The sequence below is a fragment of the Eumetopias jubatus genome, unplaced genomic scaffold, assembly GCF_037043125.1.
Source record: "Eumetopias jubatus isolate StellerSeaLion01/CBP00866 unplaced genomic scaffold, mEumJub1_p1.0 scaffold_9, whole genome shotgun sequence".
In the NCBI taxonomy this organism is placed as follows: domain Eukaryota; kingdom Metazoa; phylum Chordata; class Mammalia; order Carnivora; family Otariidae; genus Eumetopias; species Eumetopias jubatus.
In genome coordinates this window covers 57,301,360-57,324,334 of record NW_028274815.1, presented here as the reverse complement: position 1 = coordinate 57,324,334, position 22,975 = coordinate 57,301,360, and the positions used below count along the sequence as shown (strand labels likewise).

At 48.1% G+C, this 22,975-nt stretch overlaps 1 long non-coding RNA gene across 1 annotated transcript; it reads left to right on the top strand.

Annotated features, from left to right (window-relative positions):
• Window positions 1-96: 96 nt before the first annotated feature.
• Window positions 97-22,047, top strand: LOC114201271 (uncharacterized). The gene is made up of 6 exons (XR_003607615.2): window positions 97-1,486; window positions 8,293-8,498; window positions 9,233-9,332; window positions 10,625-10,779; window positions 13,014-13,204; window positions 20,621-22,047. It is a non-coding gene; the product is annotated as an uncharacterized LOC114201271 (long non-coding RNA).
• Window positions 22,048-22,975: the final 928 nt, after the last annotated feature.

Below are 22,975 nucleotides of genomic sequence, written 5' to 3'. Positions count from 1 at the left end.
CCAAGCGCCGCACACAGCCCCGGGCCCCGCGGGAGCTCAGGGCGCGGCGGGGCCCCTCCGCCCGGCCGCGGACACCAGCTCCAGAGCCCGGCCCGAAACCCGTCCTCCTCTGGAGAGGCCAGCCTGCGGCCTTGCGGCTGGTTAGCAAGAGCATTTCCAGGGGCTGGGTTCGGTGTGCTCGTTTCTGAGCGCCTCCGTCCTCACCCAGGGGCAGCGTCTGGGGAGCCCTTGCTGGCTGCTCGGGCCCCAGGCTCCGAGGTTTCTGGAACAAAACTGCATTTGGTGTCAAACCCCTTCGCCGACCCTGGAACTAAAGTTAAGTATGAATTTTTTTCCTTCTCAAGTTTTCACGTAGAAGAGATACTGGGCAAATTAGACACATATTTGGGGGAAAAGTGAGCAGTAAACGCTGGTATTTAAACCACACAAAAATGCCCACGCCAGGCCCGACGCCCGGGCGGCCGCTATGCGCCCGGCCGCTGCGCAGCGCCCTCTGGCGGCGGCACGCGGGCTCGGCCGTCCCGGGGACAGAGCCGCTCCTCTCGGGGCAACTTTGGAGGAGGGGAGTCGAAAGCGTCCGAAGCCGAGGTCCCCTTTTTGGGGCTCCGTGGCTGGCACTGAGGCCAAGAGCCCAGGGAAGGGGCCCACATAAAAGAAAAACCCTTGTTGCACTTTCGATGACTACCTGAAATTCTACCAGTACAGCATCTCCATTTTACCTGCAGGCTTTGATTCTTTTTAAAATTCAAGCTCCTCAGGAGGGGTGACCCTTCAAAACAAGAGCAGATGGCAGGCTGTGTCAAAAAATTACCAACGTCAGCACCAAAAAGAAATGATTGTACCATAATATGTACATTTTAGATGGTGAGGACTTTTAATAAGTTATCATTTACTCTTCCCCTCGGTATTGTTTGTTGCCCGGCATCCGTTTGTACTCTGAACAGGGGTGTTATTTTAGGCCGACCCTCTCCCAGTGGCCGGTCCCTCCAGATCGGTTGGCTCCAGCTTTTCCTGTCCCTGGTACATCCTCAACATTTCTCCCCTCTGTCTGCTCCTCGCTGTCACGCGGCTGCTTGAGTTTAGGCTCCCACAGCTTACTGTCTGGATCCCTGCTACTCCAGAGGGAGCGCAGGACCCCAGGGAGAGTGGAGGGGCCTCTCTCAGGTCCTCCCTCTGCCCACAGGAAACACAGCATCTGCGAAGAGGTAGCCGCCTCTCACTGCTCCCGGATTGCCTTCCCAAAGGCAGCCGAGTACTCCTGCTTTCAGCTTCCTCACTGACCATCTGTGATTTCTTTCCAGAAAAGTACTGCCGTTCCTTCACCTGGTGGAAGCCAGAAGAAGAGAGGGCTCTGGGTCCTGAGGGACCCAGGCCAGTTCTCTCCTGTCATTTTCCTCTGCATCTCTTTCCCCTGCCTGAAGGATTTCTACATATCCATCCTGCCTGGTGGGAATTCCTCTAACCTCGTATCTTCCTTCTCCTCAAGGTATTTCTTGCTGTATTTACTGCTACATAACAAGCCACCCAGTGGCTTCGAACAAGAAACATGTATTTATTTACTCATGGCTCTGTGGATCAGGGGGGTGCTTTCTAGACAGGCTCTGCTGGGCTCGCCAATGTGTCTGTGGTGAGCTGGCAGGTCACTGGATAGCTTAGGACGGCCTCACTCACACCTGATGGTGAGCAGGCTCCGCTGGAGTGAAGGGTCCCTGGGCTCTGCATGTCTCATCCAGCAAGTTCGCCTGCCCCGGCTTCTTCCCCAAGCATGCTCACAGAGTGAAGGAAGGCGCCACAGAGTCCTATGGCCATGTTTGCAACCTGTCACGCTTGCCCTCTCCCTTCCTGGGGTGCAGGACCCGTAGACGAAGCACACCTCAGGATATTACGTCCCTTATACCCCCCAGCACAGCACAGTTCTGAAGCACACAAGCCCAGCAGTCCACACGCCTGGCCTCGCATCCTGGCTCCATATTTATCAGACATGTGACCTAGGAAAACCATTATCTTACCTCTCTGGGCCTCAGTTTCCTAATCTGTAAAAATGGGAATTGTAAATATCAAATTTAAGTTCATCCATACTAGTTACTTAGGTGGTGTCCGGCCCATGATAAGTGCCCAATAAGTGTCAACCATTATGCCATGAGGTGACCCCTGGCTGCCCACCAGGACTGCTGAGGCCACCAGCACCACCTTCCGCCCGGGCTCCAAAGCCCCCTCCCACCACTGCTGACACAGACAGCCCCCAGCCGGCAGCTCTGCTGGTCGCACCTGAAACCTGGCTCCTTCGCTGAAGCCCATCTCTCTAGATTAGCTCTTACAGGGGCGCCTGGGTGGCGCAGTCGGGTAAGCCTCTGCCTTTGGCTCAGGTCCTGATCCCAGGGGCCTGGGATGGAGTCCCCAGAGTCCCGCGTAGGGCTCCCTGCTCAGCGGGAGTCTGCTCCTCCGCCCCCTCCCAGCCCCACTCATGCACTCTTTCTGTCCACTCACTCTCTCAAATAAACAAATAAATAAGATCTTAAAAAAAAAAGATTAGCTCTTACAAGAAGGGCTCTGAATCCGACAGACCGGAGGTGTGTAGACAAGTGTATTCCTCTCTCTGCATTTCAGTTTCCTTGTCTGTAAGACGGGAGTACAGATGGCCCCCTCCTTAGGATGGTTCGACTTAGGAACTTTTGATTTTACGATGGGGCAAAAGTGATATAGATTCAGTTGAAACCATACTTGGAATCTTGAATTTGGATCTTTTCCCAGGCTGGTGATATTCGGCACAACTCTCCTCCACAGCTCTGGGTCAGCGAGAGGGTCAACAGCCCGTACACTTACACTTAAACTTATGGCCCTTACACTTACTCAGCACCCGTCCAACTGTGCAGTTTTTCACTGTCAGTACAGTGTTCAATACATTGCATGAGATATCAAAGAGTTTATTATAAAGTTAGCTTTCTGTTAGATGATTTTGCCCAACCGTAGGCTCATGTACGTGTTCTGTGCACATGTAAGGCAGGCTAGGCTAAGCTGTGAGGGCAGATAGGCTAGGTGTATTACATGTGTTTTTGACTTATGATATCTTCAACTTATGATGGGTTTATCGGGACTTAATCCCATCTTACGTCGAGGAAGATCTGTAATAGCGGTGTCTCCCACAGAGCATATAAAGCATAATATGAAGAAATTAAGACCCTGTGCTTTAAAAATGTTGGCACCCATGGGACACAGAACCTGTGTTGTCCCTGAAATTGCCCTTCCCAGAGGTGCTGAGAAATTGCCATGGATGAATACTTTTTCCCAAAAATATCCTTTGTCACTCACAGAGCCCTCCTTTCCTCAACCACCAAGATAGGCCAGGATCCCAGGGAACAAGCTGAGCTCTCCTTGCCAGGGCAGGTTTAATGTCTGGTCCCTCCACAATACCTCCTAAGGCCTGATCTTTATTTCATTTTCAACCTAGTATCTCTAACTCTAATGACTTAGTGTACAACTTGGCAAGGTAGGTGCTCAATATATATCTGATGAAAGAAAGAAAGAATGAAGGAGGATGTAGAGGAGGAAATACTGTCCCTCTACCCTCCTAGATTCGATAGCTGGGTCTATGAAATAAATTGACAGCAGACAATGAACAGGAGAAAAGATATACACATGTATTAATTTTTAATAGTCCGTGGACAAGGGCATCATAGAGGGAAAAAAAGCGAACACCTGAAAAAGAGATGAGACTTGAGAGCTTATATACCGTCTGAATAGAGAAGGAGAGGGGGATGCGGGTCACTTAGGGGAGAGTAAATGCTTCGGGGAAAGGTGAATGGGCCATCAGAAGAACAGACGGGAGGTATGAGGGTGTGACAACGTTTGTCTGGGGGTGCTGTGGACTCGAAGTCTCCTCTCCTGGGGTAGGAGTCAGTCTTCCCCAGTGCATGAAACTCCCAGGTTGGGGATTTAGGACAATCGAGTTCCTTTTGCAGGCTCCGTCTTTAGGCGGAGGAGGGCAGTTCCGAGAGAGCCTCTCCCTGCATCTGCTGTTTTTTCAAGTGCCTTCAGCTTGAAAGAATCAATATACCAAAGCAGCCTATTTGGGGTGGTATGTCCTGAACTCCCTCAAGGACTTCATTCTGATAATTTTTTCCCCCCTTGGATGAAACCAACTTCTTTTGGATGACTTGCAAACCAAGTCACCCTGTAACTGAACTAACGTGAGTTCACTCCTTGGTGAGTCACAGACAGATATTACACCGGGTGAGTTGTCGCACAAAGGAGACTTGATTTACAGCAAATAAGGAGCTCACAGGGAATAACTTCCAGAGCCATGACTCCCCAAGCAAGAGTGAACGGCTCCCTTGTATTTAAGGTTAGGATGAACATTTAGAAAGGGGAGCCTTATCATCATCCCTAGAGGTGGTATGAGGTGGTGCTATGCGCCATAAGGAAAGGCCTTAAGGCCAATACCTGTACTGTGGGTTATGTAAATGAGGCTTGCTCTCCTCCTTGGGTGAAGATTTTAGTATTATAATGAGGTTAAGGTAACTGTCAGTCATTCTATGGGTCCCTCCAAGGTCCATCTGCACAGGTGTGAGTGGGGAGTTAAGTTCAAACTGGGTGGTATGGACTGGCTGGGATTCTCTGTCTGGGCACTTGTTAGTGCTTGAGGGGCAGTTTTTGTTTCCATGGCTTCCATCGTGGGATGCTAGGCCCCTTGGGTCTTTCGCCTGAGTGAAGAGATAAAGTTGGAAAGAAGAGCTTAAGGAAAAATGTGGGACAAAGGTCAGTGGCTACAAGCAGGTGAGCAGTAAAGATCAGGTCTTGGGGTCTAGCTGGTGACAAACCCCTCAGTGCAGAAGGGAAGATGTTTCCAAGAGTAGGGTGGTGCTCCTCAACCTGGCTGCCAGTTACAATCCCCAGAGAAGCACAGGCCCACCCCCAGAAATTCGGCTGTAACCAGCCCAGGAGCAGCCAGGGTGTCCCGAATTGGGAGATAGCCATGCTTTGTGTGCATTCATCATTTTCACCACGTCTCTCCCAGAATCCGAGTCTTCAAAGCTGACAGTGAAGAGCTCCAGATTTCGTGGATGGTTCCCATAGCGTTCAGATGACAGCAGAAAATGAATGATGCTGGGCAGGGATTTCTAAGGACACCACAAAACCAATTCCATGACTATTTGTGCGTGTTTAGACACAACTGAGAAAAAAATCCACTCATCACAACTCGATGCTTTACGCAATTCATGAAATGAGTTAATATTCATAAACGTGAGCCACGCAAAGTAAATGTGAATCCAGACGCAAAGCAGAGGATGAGGTCAGCTGGCTGCCGAGCAGATTCCAGGGACCCATGGACTATCCCTAGGGAGCCAGGGTCCCAGAGTCCTGCTAGGAAGTGAGCCGGCTGACAGGCAGCCCTTCAAACGCAGGGCCTGGGGAGGGGGAGGAGCAGCTTCTTCTGTGATGATGGGACCAAAGTATCCTCTATAGCAAGGGTGCAGGGCTGGGGGGGGGCGGGGGGAGGAGAAGCAGAAGAGGGGCTCCTGGTGTGAAGAAAGCTGAGTGGTTTTTTGGGTTTTGTTTTTGTTTTTGTTTTTGCCTGCTGCACTTTTAGCTGAGCTCCTCTGAAAGATGGATGTGTGTCCATCTGCAAACACATTGACCCACGCCTAGATTAGAAGTGTGGGGGTAGGTGTGCATGCGGGGGCTACATAGTGTAGGCAGTGCTTGGGCCCGAGCCCCGACGGAGTTTGAGAAGATGGGGATCTTCGGGGAAGGTGTACTTCTGGGACTGGGGAGGAAGATGGTCACCTGCATCAAATGAGATTTGTCAACTCTGGAATTCAAATTTGGACCCCCCAGGAAAGGGTGTGATTGTTCAAAGGATAAGGAAGTAAGGCTGAGGGTGATCTGAGTGGGGCCCTAAAATCTCTCAGTGACACACAGACTGTAACACATAGGGCTTCAACAACCTGGAGGGAAAGGGTGGCCCTGGGTCATTTACATCAGAATGACCCGGGCTGCTGGTGCCCAAGGTGCTCTGGTGCCCATCCCAGATCTACCAAAGCTTGGGTACCCGGCTTTCTAGAGATTAGGCCTGGGGAATTCAAAATCTTAAATAAATGCCCCAAGTGATTGCAAGGTGCCAAAGAACGGAGGGTCTTTAGAGTTGGTAGATAGGGCTAGAGGAGGATTGAGAATGGCCCTGAAGCTTTTAAAATCTAGCCTCTATCCCTGGTTGATCTGCAGTGAGACCAGGAATCAGTATTCTTATGCCATTCCATAGATGATTAGGATGATCATTCACATTAGGTGTCCTTGGAGGGAAGTAACAGGAAAGAAACTTTCCTCATCTCTAACTCAACTCTGCAAGTCTCCCCACATTGCCTCTTCATTCAAACTGGGGCATTCTGCACAGACCCCCAGAGCAGGCCTGGGGCTATGGAGAGGCTGGGGCCATTGTGTGTTTTTTTTTCCCCCAGCTTTACTGGGATATAATTGACATATAACATTAAGGTGTGCAATGTGTTGATTTGATACACTGATATGTATATATAATGCCACCACCATGGCATTAGCTAACACCTCCATTACGTCTCATAATTATCTTGTGTGTGTGTGTGTGTGTGTGGTGAGAACATTTAAGATCTACTCTCTTAGCAACTTTCAAGTATACAATACAGTATTATTAACTATAGTCACCCTATTGTACATTAGATCCCGAGAACTTACTCATCTTATGACTGAAAATTTATTCCCCTTGACCAACATCTCCCCATTTCCCCTACCCCCAGCTCCTGGTTACCACCATTCTACTCTGTTTCTATGCATTTGGCTTTTTTAGATCTCACATATATAAGTGATATCATACAGTATTTGTCTTATTTCCTTCTTTCTTGTAACTGAGTAATATTCCATTGTGAATATATATATATCCGTTTATCTGTTGCTCAATACTTAGGTTGTTTCCATACCTTGGCTGCTGTGAATAATGCTGCAAAGAACATGGGAAGGCATATATTTCTTTGAGGTCCTGCTTTCATTTCCTTTGGATATATATCCAGAGGTGGGATTGCTGGATCATGTGGTGGTTCTACTTCTGATTTTTTGAGGAACCTCCATACTGTTTTCTACAGTGGCTGCACCAATTTACATTCCCACCAACAGTGCACAAGAGTTCCTTTTTCTTCGTATCTTCTGCCAACACTTACTATCTCTTATCTTTTTTTTTTAAGTTTTTATTTAAATTCCCGTTAACATTCAGTGTAATATTAGTTTTAGGTGTACAATATAGTGGTTCAGTGTCTCTTATCTTTGTGACAGCCGATTCTAACAGGTGTGAGGTGAGTGGGGCATTGTTTTGAAATCTTTTTGAATTGATAAGAAGCCACAAAATGCTTTTGGCCTCAAGGGAGGGAGTCTGGCCACCTTTCTGCCCGCTCAACACGGAACAGCAGGCAAAAAGTCAGTTGTAATAGAGTTCTAACACCCATAGGATGTGAGTGGACATATAAACAGGCATGTGTCTACATCAGCTGAGGCCCTGCTTTCTGGTACCACTGGTCATGGAGGCCGCACCTTTGCCAGTGGGTGAATTCCAAGGCAGCCTGGCCCTCAGCCCTTAGCCCTCACCAAAGGCAACCTTTGTTTTACAAAAAATCTTTCCATTCTTATCCAAAAATAACACTGTATGCAGTTAATACTCTATTTAATATCAAAATGGGCAGGGGGTCCACAAGGTCAAAACTTTTTTCATAATAAAATGTTATTTGCCTTTTTCCCTCTCATCTTCTCATGACCATATGAAGCTATGTGCTTTGGGAAAGCTCTGTCTGATATCACAACAGAGTGAGTCCAAAAGCAGATATGAGACTCCATCTGTCTTTTATTAAGCTAAACATTTTTAAAAAATTGCAGGAATGTAAAATGGTGCCACACTTCTCACTAATATTTTTTTGTTTTGTTTTGGAAAATACAGTTATTTAAAAATTATGTTAATGTGGTAGGTTTAATATTGTAATTTTAAGTAAATAAGTGTTTTTAAATTTTCAGTTTTAATTTCTAATATGGTAAATTTGACCCCACATAAATAAAAGGCTCTTTGAAGTCTTCAATAATATTTATGAGCATAAAGGGAGTCGAGATCAAGAAGTTTGAGAACCACGGCCGTATTTCATCCCCAAATTGTAGATTGTCCTATAGGCTCTACCCCACAACATTTTCGAGGGTAAACCTCCCCCTCCCCCCCGCTCCCCCCCCCCCCCGCCAGTGATTGGGCTCCACCCTGCTGACAATCTAACATCTCTCACTCCTTTCCAGAACAGCTGCCTCAAAGCTCTGCCACAGCCGTTCCCATCCCTCCTTTTGGTCCTCCCTTCCCGCCTGCCAGAGTGAGGATGCATCCTTTGACTCTGCTCAGCAAACCTCGGATGGGGACAAGGGACGCGTGCAGTTGAGGAAGTAAGGGACGAAGACACAGCCACTACCCTCAAGGAACTTCCGATTTCGTGGGGAGATACGGACAGGTAAAGCAGCTGCCCAGGAGGTACCTGTCCTTGCGGTTTGCTAGCTAACACCCTGCGGGGCGAGCGGGTATTGAGTCCGCCCTGCCGGCACACCCCACCCCGCACCCCCAATCGCGCCTCCCCTTTACCTCCCGCAGCCCTGGATTCCCGAGATCCCGGGCCCGCGCGCCCCCTGCTGGCCGTGCCTCGTCTGCGCAGCCTTTTCCCTCCGGAGCTGCGGGAGGCCCAACTAGGGTAAGACCTCAAAGGAGTCTAGGGATCCCAGCGCTGGGAGCCCGTCCCTGTGAGGATCTGTCCTGGTTTTCGGCGGCCTCTGTCTGTCCCTCTGCTCATGTTTACCTCTGGATGAGTAATTCCAGCCTGCTTCTGCCTCTGTGCCTGCCGTTTATCTTGTGTATTCGTTCCCCCCACCAAGCCCATTAGTAGGTGACAGAGAGAGTCTGTCACGGTAGAAATAATACGTGCTGCGGCTTGGACCCAAGTCCAAGGAGAACGATGCCAAAGTTGCACTTCCTACTGGTATGCCCCGTAGCAAATAATCTGATGTCTAAAGCAGCCCGGGACATTGGCGAATGATGGATATTCTACGTTGGGGTCAAGTTCCTTCCGAAGGGGGAAAGAACCCAGAGCCTCCGAATCTCAAGGCTTAGGCTGGATTCCCTGCTCTTAGGGAGTATATTTCCCGCACTGTAGTGTGGGGGTCAATACCCTAAGACCTCCACCTGTCCTTCCAGGACTTTCTTCCACGGAGGTACCCGCCCCCCCCCTCCCCGGGTGCTGTTGCTGTAAACAGGACTCCAGGTGGTCTGCTATCAAATCTCAGAACTCATCAAAGTGAGTATGCAACAAACATTTTGACTCTGGCTTCCTTAATACAAAAAGCAAGCCCTAAAATCGAGGAAGGAAACACCAAAGTGCCTCTGTTTTAATCAAACCCTAGAAATTCAGAATGAAAGTATCCTCAATGTGAGGATACTGAGAACAGTATTGGGGGGGGCGTGGAAGGGAGTTTCAGAGGCAGCAAGATATCCTCAGGGACCAGCCTGAGGATTCCTCCCACAGCTCTGACCCAGAGTCCATTAGCAGGAAACTCACTGCCCCATAAACAAACTCAACCATCTTAACCTAGTGGTTTCCATGGTAACCATCAAAGAGTGATCCCCTTTTCTTTCCTGCAGATGTTCCTCCTGCCCCTCCCCTCGCCAATCACTTTCAGGCAGGGCCTAGAACTGGATTCTATTCAACTATATTTGCAAATGGTTTTCCCCCTTTTAATCCATGTTTTAAGAAAGTACAAACCATTTCTTTAAATTACATGGAAATACCCTTTAAAAATAAACCAGTAATGTCCGGTACATGGAAGCATGGAGTTCATTTTATTATTCTTTTTGAGTGTGCTTAAAATGTCTTATAATGAACAAAAATTTCTAAGTAAATTAAAATTTTAAAGTAAATTAAAATTTTTAAAAGTAACCTCTATGTCCATCGTGGGGCTCGAACTCACAACCCTGAGATCAAGAGTTGCATGCTCCACCAGCTGAGCCAACCAGGTGCCCCGTTCCCCTCTCACTGTGTCTCTCTCTGTCAAATAAATAAAATCTTTTAAAAAAATAAAATAAAATAATTTTTTTTCTAAAAATATTTAGGCAAAAAAGAAAAAAAAACATTCAGCATATCTGAAGAAAATCTGGTCTTTGTGAAGAATGATGAGAGATTAAAAAATAAATACCATTTTCTACAAAAGGAACCAATAGATTATAAGCCTCAGTCCTTATTTGGGATGTGGTAAAGATGGCATAGTCTTAAGACTTTCATTTCGAAGCACATGAAGACTATAAATAAACCTCTAAAGTATAATAAAACGTAGATATTTGGGGGACATTTTTAAAAATGAATGAATCACATTGTCCTTCTTCCATAACTCCCTTCCCATCTTTTACTCATGTCACCCCCGTACCCTTCCAAATCTTTCAAACTTCCACAATGAGAAACCCAGCAAGTGTGAGCACCTGCTGTTCTTGTCCTACAGCAGGGGCTGGGTAAACTGTGGTCCTTGGGCCTGTTCTGGCGGGGTGCCTGTTTTTGTCTGGCTGGTCAGCTAAGCATGGTTTTTGCATTGCTAACAGGCTGTAAAACAGGCAAACGCACAAAGAAGGATCTGGGACCTACACTCGATGTTCACCCTCTGGCCACGTCTGATCCGTGAAGCCTCTCTGCCGTAGGCTGGCTGGAGCCCTGGTGAAAGGTGGCTTCTTTTCCATCCAGGCAGCTATGACAAGAGGTACAGCCAGGAAGTTGCCATGCCGACAGGGAATTCAGTTCTTAAAATAGTCCACTGTGCTGAGGCATTTTCAGGGTGGGTGGGTTTGGAGGGAGGGGGTTCGGGAGAGGGGTGGGGAGAGATGATAAACTAATGAGTCAGACCCAACGGATGACAGCTGTCCCATCATCCCTCTGGCAATGTGAGGTGGGCAGGGCACAGCTCTCTAAAATGAGGTCGGAAAGAGACATTTTCCATTCAAAGAGCAGGCGAGCTCTGTTTCCTCACACTATTTTCCTGCCTGACAGAAGGAAATTCCCCTCTCCACCTCCCCTCCCTCTGTGGGTCCACCCTGCGGAGAACAGAAGTAGGCACCCCTCCCCTCACACAGCGCCTGTGGGATTGGGGGGACTTGTTGCAGAACTGGGAGGGGCAGGCTCTCACACATGCCTGCCTCACGGCTCTGTCCCTGGTAGGCTCAAGTCTCCTCCTCATCGTCACAGTTAGCATGGTCAGGGGACGGTAGGGGACAAAATTCGCCACCCCAGAATGTGTCTCTTCTGCAAATGGATTATTGTAGGCTGATTATTTTGAAGAAACAGAAGGCTCAGGAAGAACCTTTGACCTTACTCTCACTGCCTACAACAATTTAGATGGAGGACCTCCTCCAGGAAGGGAGGTTATCACCCTAGATAACCAGAGCATAATATGAACTGAGGGTGGCAGACGGGGAGGAACTTAGCAAAGTCTGTTTGTTAAAATTCCTCTCCATGTCCCACTGTTTCTGGATGACGCAGCAAACATTTTTTTGCTGAACATTTACTCTTTTTCATCTTCTTGTGAATTGTCTTCCTTCCCTTTGTAATCCCAGACCCCTACCCACTTCTCCTTAGCTCCAGGTGCCATATAAGCCTCAATTGCCTGACTGCCTGTGAACATCATATTCCTGTGGAGCCCCTTAGTATGTATTTAAATTTGATTTTCTCCTGCTAATCTATCTCATGTCAATTTAATTCATAGTCCAGCCAAGAAAGAAAAAACCTTGAAAGATAGAGAAAAGTTTTTCTTCCCCAGCAGGGCCAAAATGAAAGTATATCACTAAAGATGTCTTTTAGCCAGACAGACCAATCAATCTGCCATCATTCTTTGAGCATCTCCCGTCACCCCTCTGTTGTGCCCTCATTGCCTGGAAGATGAACTGAGTACTTATTTTTTTATTGTGGTAAAATATATATAACATAAAACTTACCATTTTAACCATTTTTTAACTGTACAATTCAGTGGCATGAAGTACATTCACATTGTTGTACAAATATCCCCACCATCCATCTTTGGAACTTCTTTATCATCCCGTATACTGAAACTCTCCACATAAGTCTCCATTCTGTACCCCCACCCCCAGGCCCCGTCAACCACTATTCTACGTTCTGTCTGTACTGATCGGCTGTTCTTGGAGTCTTATATAAATGGAATCATTAGGTATTTGTTCTTTTGTGTCTGGCTTATTTCACTTAGAATATCTTTAAGGCTCATCCACATAGGCACATGCGTCAGAATGTCATTCCCTTTTAAGGCCGAATAATATTCCATTTTGTGTATAGACCACATTTTGTTTAGCCATTCGTCCATCAGTGGACATTTGGGTTGTTGCCATCTTTGGGCTCTTGTGATTAATGCTACTATGAACATGGGTGTACAAATAGTTGTTGAGTTTCTGCTTTCAGTTCCTTTGGTGGCAAAGTCCATTTTCAGAAAGAGAACAAGGAGAAGATTAAGAATGCAATCTCAGGGCACAGAAGGTACTACAAGCACCATTTTCTTACCTTTTCCATTCCACCATCCAAAGTCCATCTCTGACAAGGCCAGCAAGCCCCTTTTCTCCTGCCTTCCTCCCTCATCCATCCTCCTGCACCTTGCTCTTACTGCCCATTATCATGAGGTCATTCCCATGGGCACCTCTAGTCCCAGATACATCATCAAGGACAATGGGCAGCTTTAAGGTTGATGGTTCTCATATTTCTCAGAGTTGAGCATTATTAAAATAGAACCAATGGTATCTTTTAGCATGGTTTCAGTGTGTGTTTATAGTAAAGGACTCATTTCCCACCAGGGACAGAGAACCGAAAGACTCGATGCATGGCATACCACTAGCAATTGGTTGGGAATGAGCACATGGTCTCAGTTGGCTCAGGCTGAAGGGAATGAATTTTATCTCATGGCTGGGCATAGTTTTGTTTTGTTTTGTTTTTCCCTAGAAGTGCCCCACTTGAGGCCGATCGAAAGGAAGCTGGGCTGTGGATGCAGCTGACATCTAGGAAGGAAGGCAGAGCTGAGAGAATAGCAGAATATGGTGCTAGAGTCCTGATCATGCAATGCCTGAAGCCTGAACTACCCCAGTTACCTCTGAAGGAGCTACTAAATCACCTTGTATTTCAAGCCAATTTTGGTAAGGCTTTCTGACCCTTGGGGCCAAAAACATTCTAACATATGCAGTCTGCCTGGTGTTAGGGTTTTGGTTTTAACCCCAAGAAGAGTGGAATGTCATTTTGAGGTTTCAGCACGGAGAGCCCAGGGAGAGGGTAACCCAGTCAAATCTGCACTTCAAAGCATGTCTTTGGCGGCAGGGTGGAAACGGGTTAGTAGGGAGCTGGAGTGGCTGCAGTTAGGGGCCTTACTGTGCTAGTCCTGGTGAGAGGTTATAGAGAAGAGAAGAGATCTGGGAGATTTTAAGGAAGTTGGGTAAGGTAGTAAGGTAGAAGTCAGTAAGGTAGTAAGGTTGACAAGCCTTAGTGATGGTTTGGGGGGAGAGGATGGGGCTGTCAGGGGTGACCTCTCGGTTTGTGACTTGCTCAGCTGGATGGATGGGGGTGCTACCCACCATGACAGGGCTGTTGTTGAGGAAAAACGACTGAACACTGAAAGTGTCAGGTTGCTGGAGAAACTGGACTTCAGCGGGAAAAGCAACAGCCGTGCTAGCCGTGAACCAAGTGTGTTTACCCGGATAAACTCATGAGCACAGTGGCCTCATTGCCACTTTACAGATGAGGAAACCGAGGCACGGAGAGGTTAGTAACTTCTCTCAGGCCATACAATCAGCTAGGAAATGAGATTTGAACCCACGCTGTTTGTCCCCATGAAGCACCCAAGGAATATATGTGCCAGGAAGGTTCAGATGAGAAACAGCAGGTAATACGGTACTATTTTCTGAGGCCTGAGCCCCCACCTCCAAAGCAGAACACTCTAGGAAGCTGGATTTTAATCCCTGGCCCGGCTCCCCTTTCCTAAGTCAGTTAGCACCTCGCTGGTTTCTGACTAAGCAGCCTGGATCCATATCCCAGCGCCAGCCCCCCTAGCAGAGCCTCTGTGGGGAGGCTGCTTGCTTCCTCCGTGCCTGGGGCCGATCTGCCCCAGCCGCCCAGGGACCAGGACCTGCTGTCACCAGGGAGGAAGGGTGCCAGGCAGAAGGAAGGCACGGGTAAGCCCGCTCAGGGGCAGGGCCAGCCTACACTGCGGCCACCCAGAAAGGGAGAGAGGAGAGAGCCATCCTGGGTGCTCCAGGTCCTTGGAAAGCACCGCCATTAGAAGTCTGTGCCCTGGAGTCGATCCATTCTCTCCTGCACCTGTGGGGATGTACTTCATCCTGGCTTGTCTTGTCAACACACAGTGCCAAGCAATGTCCTCAGCAGCAGCCTTCCAGTGACACAGAGAGGTTTCCTGAGCCCTGTCCTAAAGCATCCCTCAGTGGAGAGGACTGCAGGGGCCAATCCAGCACCCAGACTCCTGAATGGGGGGGGAGACAGACACAGCTCTGATACCACCACTTCATCATCTCCTTCATCACCATCATCAGAGCATTTCAATTTACTAAGTGAATATACCGAGCTTACTGTTTAACATCGTAACCCCAAATGTCAGACGGGGGCTCCCTTCCTCTTGAGATCTATGTGAAATCACACTGATATCCCCGCAAACACACAGACACATAAATTCCCAAGTCAATGACTATCTAAAAGATCCACCCTTCACTCCATTTCTACTAAATTGGTAACAGGGAAGAGGTTTTGTTTCTCAGAGTTTTCTGCCCCATGGGCACCCACTTCTTTTTTTTTTTATGGTATGCTTCCATTATATGTATTTTTTTCTATTAGTTTCAGAGTAGAATTTAGTGATTCATCAGTTGCATATAATACCCAGTGCTCATTCCATCAAGTGCCCTCCTTAATGCCCATCACCCAGTTACCCCATCCCCCACCCAACTCCCCTCCAGCTACCTTCAGTTTGTTTCCTAGAGTTCAGCGTCTCTTATGGTTTGCCTCCCCCTCAATTTTCATCTTATTTTATTTTTCCTTCCCTTCCCCTATGTTCATCTGTTTTGTTTCTTAAATTCCTTCCACATATGAGTGAAATCATGTGGTATTTGTCTTTCTCTGACTGACTTATTTCGATTAGCATAATACCCTCTAGTTCCATCCATGTCATTGCAAATGGCAAGATTTCATTCTTTTTCTTTAAGATTTTATTTATTCATTTGAGAGGGAGAGAGGCAAGAGAGCATGAGTGGAGGGAGGGGCAGAGAGAGCGGGAGAAGCAGACTCCCCGCAGATCAGGGAGCCCGACACAGGGCTCCATCCCAGGACCCTGGGATCATGACCTGAGCTGAAGGCAGATGCTTAACTGACTGAGCCACCCAGGTGCCCCAATATTTCATTCTTTTTGATGGCTGAGTAATATTCCTCTGTGTGTGTGTGTGTGTGTGTGTGTGTGTGTGTGTGTGTGTGTGTGTGTACCACCTCTTCTTTATCCATTCATCTGTTGATGGACATCTGGGCTCTTTCCATATTTTGGCTGTTGTGGACATTGCTGCTATAAACATTGGGTTGCATGTGTCCCTTCAAATCACTATGTTTGTATCCCTTGGGGTTTTTTTGTGTTGTTTTTTTTTTTAAGATTTTATTTTATTTGAGAGATTGAGAGAACAAGTGGGAGGAGGGGCAGAGGGAGAAGCAGGCTCCCCTCTGAGCAGGGAGCCCTAGGTGGGACTCGATCCCAGGAATCATGACCTGAGCTGAAGGCAGACGCTGAACCAGCTGAGCCACCCAGGCGCCCTGTTTGTATCCTTTGGATAAATACCTAGTAGTGCAATTGCTGGGCCCTGGGGTAGTCCTATTTTTAACTTTTTGAGGAACCTCCGTACTGTTTTGCAGAGTGGCTGCACCAGTTTGCACTCCCACCAACAGTGTAAGGGGAGTCCCCCTCTCTCCGCGTCCTTGCCAACATCTGTCGTTTCCTGACTTGTTAATTTTCCCATAGGCTCCCACTTCTAGGAGTGGTTTCATCCGTTCTGTCAGGTCACGGCTGATATAAAACTCAGTCCTCCACTGGTTTCCACAGAAGAGCCCCTCACATAGACAACCCCGGCGAGGTGGGCTCTGCTACGACCATGCTGTCTTGTTCTGCTTCCTGTCCCCCGCAGTCCTCACGGCTGGGTACCTTGTGACACTGATCGGAGGCCCCGCTTGCTCTGAGGCGGGCTAGCCACAAACCACAAGCCAGAGAAATCGGCCGTGTCTTCAGGAGGACCACAGGTTTAAGAGACACCGATTCACTGATGGCTAGGGAAGACTGGAAAGGATGTTATTAGCAAATAGTTGTTGAGCGTTTCCTGGGGGCAGCACGCCGCGTGTGGTGCTGGGGCATACGAGGATGGCGTCAGCCCTCTGCCCCAGGGGGCTCACCACAGAGGGGAGGACAGGCACACACTGCCGATGGCGGCCAAGCAGTGGACCAACACGAGTATTGCTGACCGTGCGCAAAGGGATCCCGAAAGGAACAGGGTCTCTTTTCGGGTGGGAAGGTGGGTCGAGAGGGCTTCGCAGAGCATGTGACACTTGAGTGGGCATTGGAGGTGAAACTGGAGAGCCCCGGAAGTGCCTGGCCCCCTCTGAGAGTAGGGTGTGGTCGGTACAGGACATGTGCCCAGAGCTGGGACGGCGGCGGGGGGGGGGGGGGGTGTTGGTGGTCCAGGCTGTAAGGGATGTGTCCTGCCTTCCCCAGAGGCTGGGCAGCTTTCCTGTAGCGAAAGGTTGGGTACCCAGCAAGGATTTAGCTTGACTGCTTGTGTCCATTCCTCCTTTCCTCCACGCTGGGGAGGAGCTGGGAGTGGGATGGGTGAACATCTTTAAGATGTTTGCTTCCTTTAATCAGCCCCCCTGCACGCCGCTGATATTCTGGCTCCCTGGAGTCTAAGAGGGAAGAAAGGAGTGGATTGAAAATGAGAAAATACTCATATAAAGGAGTAAAAAGCAGCTAGAAGTACAACACTCATTTGGAGATGGAATGATACATGAGATAAAATCCTAAATAAATATCTTGCATGGTACTAATTGCATTTTAAAAGCTGCCACCAGAGAACAGATAAAACGATGCTGTATTTCATTAGTGGCTCCTTTAATTCTATGGTATTTGCCAGCAAGCCCTATTAAAGCACTCTGTAATTAAAGACCAGTTCTGGGTCCTGTAATTTAGAACATTATCAAAATATGGCAAGTGGCTGGAGGTAAAGAGATAGAAACAAACACACTTTCATGAGGTCCTTGTAGATCACACAGCATGTGAATTTTAAAAGCTCAGCTATTGTACCGCCCCTGCCAGGAGGGGCTGTTCACATCAGTGTTTTTCATTTGATGGGCAACCAGTTACATTATTATGATCCTACAGGAGTGTGGATGGAGAAGTACATCGGTTCTTTTTTAAAATAATTTTTTATTGCAATATAATTCTTATAGCATGAAATTACCACTTTGAAGTGTATAATTCATGGGGTGCTTGGGTGGCTCATTCGGCTAAGCATCTGCCTTTGGCTCAGGTCATGACCTCAGGGTCTTGGGATAGAGCCCTGCCTCAGGCTCTCTGCTCAGTGGGGAGTCTGTTTCTCTGTCTCCCTCTGCCCCTCTCTCCACTCATGCTCTCTCTCTGTGTGTGTCTCTCTCTCTCAAATAAATAAATATCTTTTTTAAAAAATGAAGTGTACAATTCAGAGGTTTTTAGTGTATTCAAAATGTTGTACAGCCATCACCACTATCTAATTCCAGAATGTTTTCATTGTCCCTGCAAGAAACCCCATACCTGCTAGCAATCACCCCCATTTCCACCCACCCAGCCCCTGGCAAGCACAAATCTTCCTGCCTCTATAGATAGGCCTATTCTGGACATTGCATGTAAGTGGGGTCCTACAATATGTGGTCTTTTGTGACTGTCTTCTTTTGCTGCAAATATTCTCAGGGCTCCTCCGTGTTGTAGCATGTATCAGTACTTCATTCCTTTTTATGGCTGAAAAATACTCTATTGTGTGGACAGACTGCATTTTGTCATCCACTGATCAGCCGGTGGACATTTGGGTCGTTTCCATGTTTGGGCTCTTATGAATAATGCTGCTATGAACATTCAAGCACAGGTGTTTGTGCGAACATGTCTTCAGCGCTCTCGGGTATGAACCTAGGAGTGGAATTGCTGGGTCAGATGGTAAGCCCATGTTTAACCTTTTGAGGAGCTGCCAGACCGAGGTCCACAGTGGAGACACCATTTTACATTCCCGCAGTGCATGGGGGTTCTGATGGCCCCACAGCCTTGTCACAACTTGTGTCTATCGCTTTTCCTTACAGCCATTCTAAAGATGAGCAGTGGACTCTCACTGTGGTTAAATGTATCCTTTAACCATGAAAACAGCTCTGGTGCGCTTTGCCCTTTGTGGTAAACCATGGCCGTGCCCTCTGCGTCAGCCCTGCAGGGGACGGTCCGTGGCCCGCTTCTCCTGTCCTCTCCACTGGGACCTGGCCTGGACCTCCCCACCCAAGTCATGAAGACGGTGGGTGGTTAGCTGAGCTCAGCTCCTCCAGCTTCCCCTTCAGCTCTCCTTAAGAGGCTTAGCAGGTGCAGTGATAAAGACCAGACAAGAGACCAGGAGAGGAGGAAAGAAAGCCAGGTTGCCCAGCAGAGAGAGGCAGTTTGAGGACAGGGGTGCCGGAGCAGGGGCCCAGATGAGGGGAAGAAAGAGGATGACACCTATGATGCGACTGTTTTTTTGAATCGGTGATATATGCACATGGTGCACAGTTATAAAAAGCTCTCCTTCCCCCACCTTTGGGCTCCAGCACCCCATTATTTTCCCTAGAAGGAACATCGTTTATCAGTTCTTTGTGCATCCTTCCAGAAATATTCCATCGCAGAGGTTCTCAAACTTCCCTGTGGATGAGAATCCCCCCAGAGGGCCTGTTAAATCAAAGAATGCTAACCCACCTCTGGAGATTCTTTTCTGATTCAGAGGGTCTGAGAATTGGCATTTCTAACGAGTCCCCGGGTAAGGTGGATTCTGCATTCTAGGGGCCATACTTCAAGAACGACTGTTCTAGAGTATTCATAGGAACGCTTTCCATACGTAGCCTTTTCTGAAGTCTCTCAGTATGGAAATGTCCCTAAGACACCATTGATATGGCACAATCCCTGCCCCTGCGTCTTCTCTGTGCCGCTTTCTTTGCCTAAGATACCTTCATTCCTGACCTCCACACATCCAAGGCCATCCTCAAAGGCCATCTCCTCCAGGCAGTCTTCCTTGGTTCTTTCCTTATATGGAAGAAACTGTCTACTCCTTTAAACTCCCATGGGAGTGTTTCTCTGTATCTCTCTAAGGGCATGTATTATTTACTAGAACAGAATGCTAAATGGGGCTCTTTCTGCTTTGTTTTCCACAATTTTTGTTAAAGAGATACCCTAAAGTGGGCTTAAGAGATCTTCAAATGCAGAATTCAGGTTTCAAGAACTTTGGAGTACCCCTGGAAGGTTTCTTGGGAGAAAGCTGTTCTCTAAGTCTAGAGAGGGGGAAGATGAGATCATATGGGGGTGTTACCTCCTTCCCCTTGAGCTCAGAGAGACTGGGCTTCAGTGGCTGCTTGAGAGCTTGAGGTGCACTCTCAACAGTGGGGAGCCTCTGTGGCCTGGGTCCAGACTCACGCCTGTCTGAGAGAGCAGAGGTGGCCTGGGCCCACCAAATGGAGGGTCAGTGTTTCTTCTGGACCAAGGAAAGTCTCCAGAGCAACCACGTGGCAACATCTGAATCCTACCCAATGTGGCCGGGGTGGTAGGGGGCTGCGAGGAAGTAGGAGGTGAACCAGATTCCAGGCCTACACTGTGACAGAGTCCTGGGAACTACAGGGAAGCCCCCAGTTTGGGGGATCTTTGAGTAACACAAGTGAGCACAAGAGTCACCTTTAGGAACTTGCCGTCCAGAGGACGCCGATGTTTGCAGATGAGGGCACCACCTTGGATTTTGCCCTCTCTCCCCGTGTCCAGGGCCCTCGGCAGCCTGCTGGTGGGAAGAGTGGGTGGGGAGGGAGAAAAAGCCACCCCACCCCCCTTCTCCGGCAGCCAGGAAGATGGAAGGAAATGTAAGCCAAGTCAAATTCCAAGTTTTGGTTATTGTATAGGACTGGAAATGCCACGGACAGGAGACTGGGGTTGTGCCTGAAAGGGGCCGTTTCCCGAGAGTGGCCAGTCTGTAGCCCTGCCGGGGCTTTCGTCAGGTGCAGGCAAAATCGTCCTTCAGATTGTTTATTCATGTTGGCTTAAAAAAGGCAAGGCGCACGCGCACACACGTGCATGCACGCACACGCGCGCCCTCTGTAACCTCTCTCTGACTCTGGGTCTTACTACTACGTTGCGGCTCTCTGGTGCCCAGCACCGCGCCGGGCACACACTAGGCACGCACCCACTTCTTTATTCGTATTCTTTCAGTCAGCATTTATTGGGAGCCCAGTCTCAATGCCGGCACCGGGCGGGAAATGAAATGGATGCGCCTCTTGTCTTCCAGGATCTTGCTGTTCGCTGGGGTGTAAGAGAAGCTTCGGTCCAAAGGGGGAGCTAATTCAAATGGGAGCCAAGCAGGGCATACGGATGGGTGCGGTGGGCCCGGATGGGACGACAGGGCTGCTTGTGGGCCTGGATGGGACAACAGGAGCGCTAGCGACTTGGGCAGAACAGGACGTGCACCATGACCCTCAGAAGTAGCAGCTGCCCTGAGACTCCAAGCCCACCGTTGCCACACTGCCCCTTTGTTCCAAAGGAGTAAGGAATCTGGATTTTCGTGTGAAATGCCCTCAACAAAACACATCTGTGGACTGGTTCAGTCCAAGGTGGCCGCTTGGGGCCCCTGTGCTGGTGTTGGCTCTCTCCCTGCTAATCTCATGCACAAAGAGGGGCTGCCAATAATCAAGAGCCACGTGCTGCTTCTTTAGGAATTAATTAGGGATTGAAGAGGATGTATACAAAGAACTTAGCTTTATTAAGATACTCCTTTGGCCAAAGAATAAATATTTTTCAAATCCCAACCCTAAGTGCTTAATCTGCTAAAATGGGCAACAAATAGAATGAATGCTGAAAAGAACTTGCTTCCTGTTTCAAAAGAGCCCCTGTGACCTCTGCAATCTGATTATAGAGAAGTGGACTTTCCTGCCAGGAAAGTGACAAGAAGCCACAGAAAAACCAAGTCCCAGTTGGAGGGGAACTAGCCAGCAAGTTGCATTAACTGCAATTTCATTACCTTGAAAATGATTCCATCGGTTGGAGACCTAGTGACAGCTTCTGGGGCTGATTTTTTTCTTCTGGAGCTGTTCTTTGCTCCCTGCCCTGACACTGTTCCGATCACAAGGCCCAGGAGCCAGGCTGTAAGTGGAGCTGGAGAAGTTCTGGGAGACAACAGACAATATGGCAGGCAGCCCAGCAGAAACAGCTACTGGAAATGCCTTCTCTCCAAGTTCTGTGTCCTGCTCTGGGGACAGACCCAGGGGTGGCCTCTATACAGGTATGACAGAGGAGAGAGAGAGTACAAATACAGTCAGGTTTCTTTCCTTTTGTTTCTTTTTTCCACCCCCCACCTCTTCTCTAGCAACCACGAACTTGTTCTCTGTATCTGTCTTTTTCTGGGGTGCCTGGCTGGCTCAGTCAGAAGAACATGGGACTCTTGAGCTCATGGTCATGAGTTGAAGCCCCACATTGGGTGTAGATTACTGAAATAAATTAAATAAACAAATAAACAAACAAATAAATAAGATTTTAAGAGTATTTTTGTCTCTTTCATTTGTTTCTTAAATTCCACATGAGTGAAATTATATGGTATTTGTCTTTCTCTGTCACACAATCCTCGAGGTCCATCCATGTTGTTGCACATGGCAAGATCTCGTTCTTTTTTATGTCTGAAGAGTATTCATGTATATATATGTATGTAATATTCACATGTATGTATATATATCTCCAATGCGGGGTAGCTTCTATATTCAGCTATTGTAAATAATGCTGCAATAAACACAGGGGTGCATAGATCTTTTTGAATTAGTGTTTTTGTTTTATCTGGATAAATACCCAGTAGTAGAATTACTGGTAATGGGTCATATGGTAACTCTATTTTTAATTTTTTGAGGAACCTCCATACTGTTTTCCACAGTGGCTGCACCAATTCACATCCTCACCAACAGAGCACAAGGGTTCCTTTCTCTCCACATCCTCACCAAAACATTTCTTATTTTTTACCATTAATAATGTCCCTCTAGGGCCTCTGAGTGGCTCAGTTGGTTAAGCGACTGCCTTAGGCTCAGGTCACGATCCCGGGCCCCTCGGATCGAGTCCCACGTCCCACTCCCCCTGCTCGGTGGGGAGCCTGCTTCTCCCTCTACCTCTGTCTGCCCCTCCCCCTGCTTGTGCTCTCTCTCTCTCTCTCTGTGTGTCAAATAAATAAATAAAATCTTAAAAAAATGTCCCTCTACCTTTATTAGCAGGAAATCATCTGCCTCTTGAAAAGTACCCTTAAACTTTCTAAGAATCTTACATTCTCAGTCCAAAGAGGTCAATATTGTGTCACGAGCACTGTTGTTTCAGCTGCCACCACAAGGTGTCGCTATTGAAAGCTGGTTTTGCACAGGCCAGCACACACAGGCCAGCACAGCCCATTCTCTGGTGACGCCCTTGCTGGGACAGGTCCTCGCCAGCCCACAATAGTCTCACATGCTAGGATTGAAGGTGGCAATGCTTTTAATTAATACACATATGTATTCCCAAAGCCTGACGCTGTGCCAGGGTGGCTGCCTCTGGATTGCCTTTATGCAACTCGTATGGAGGTCACCATCCCGGATTCCCCATAACCTCCTGAAAACCTCCCCTTTGTGGCTCTACG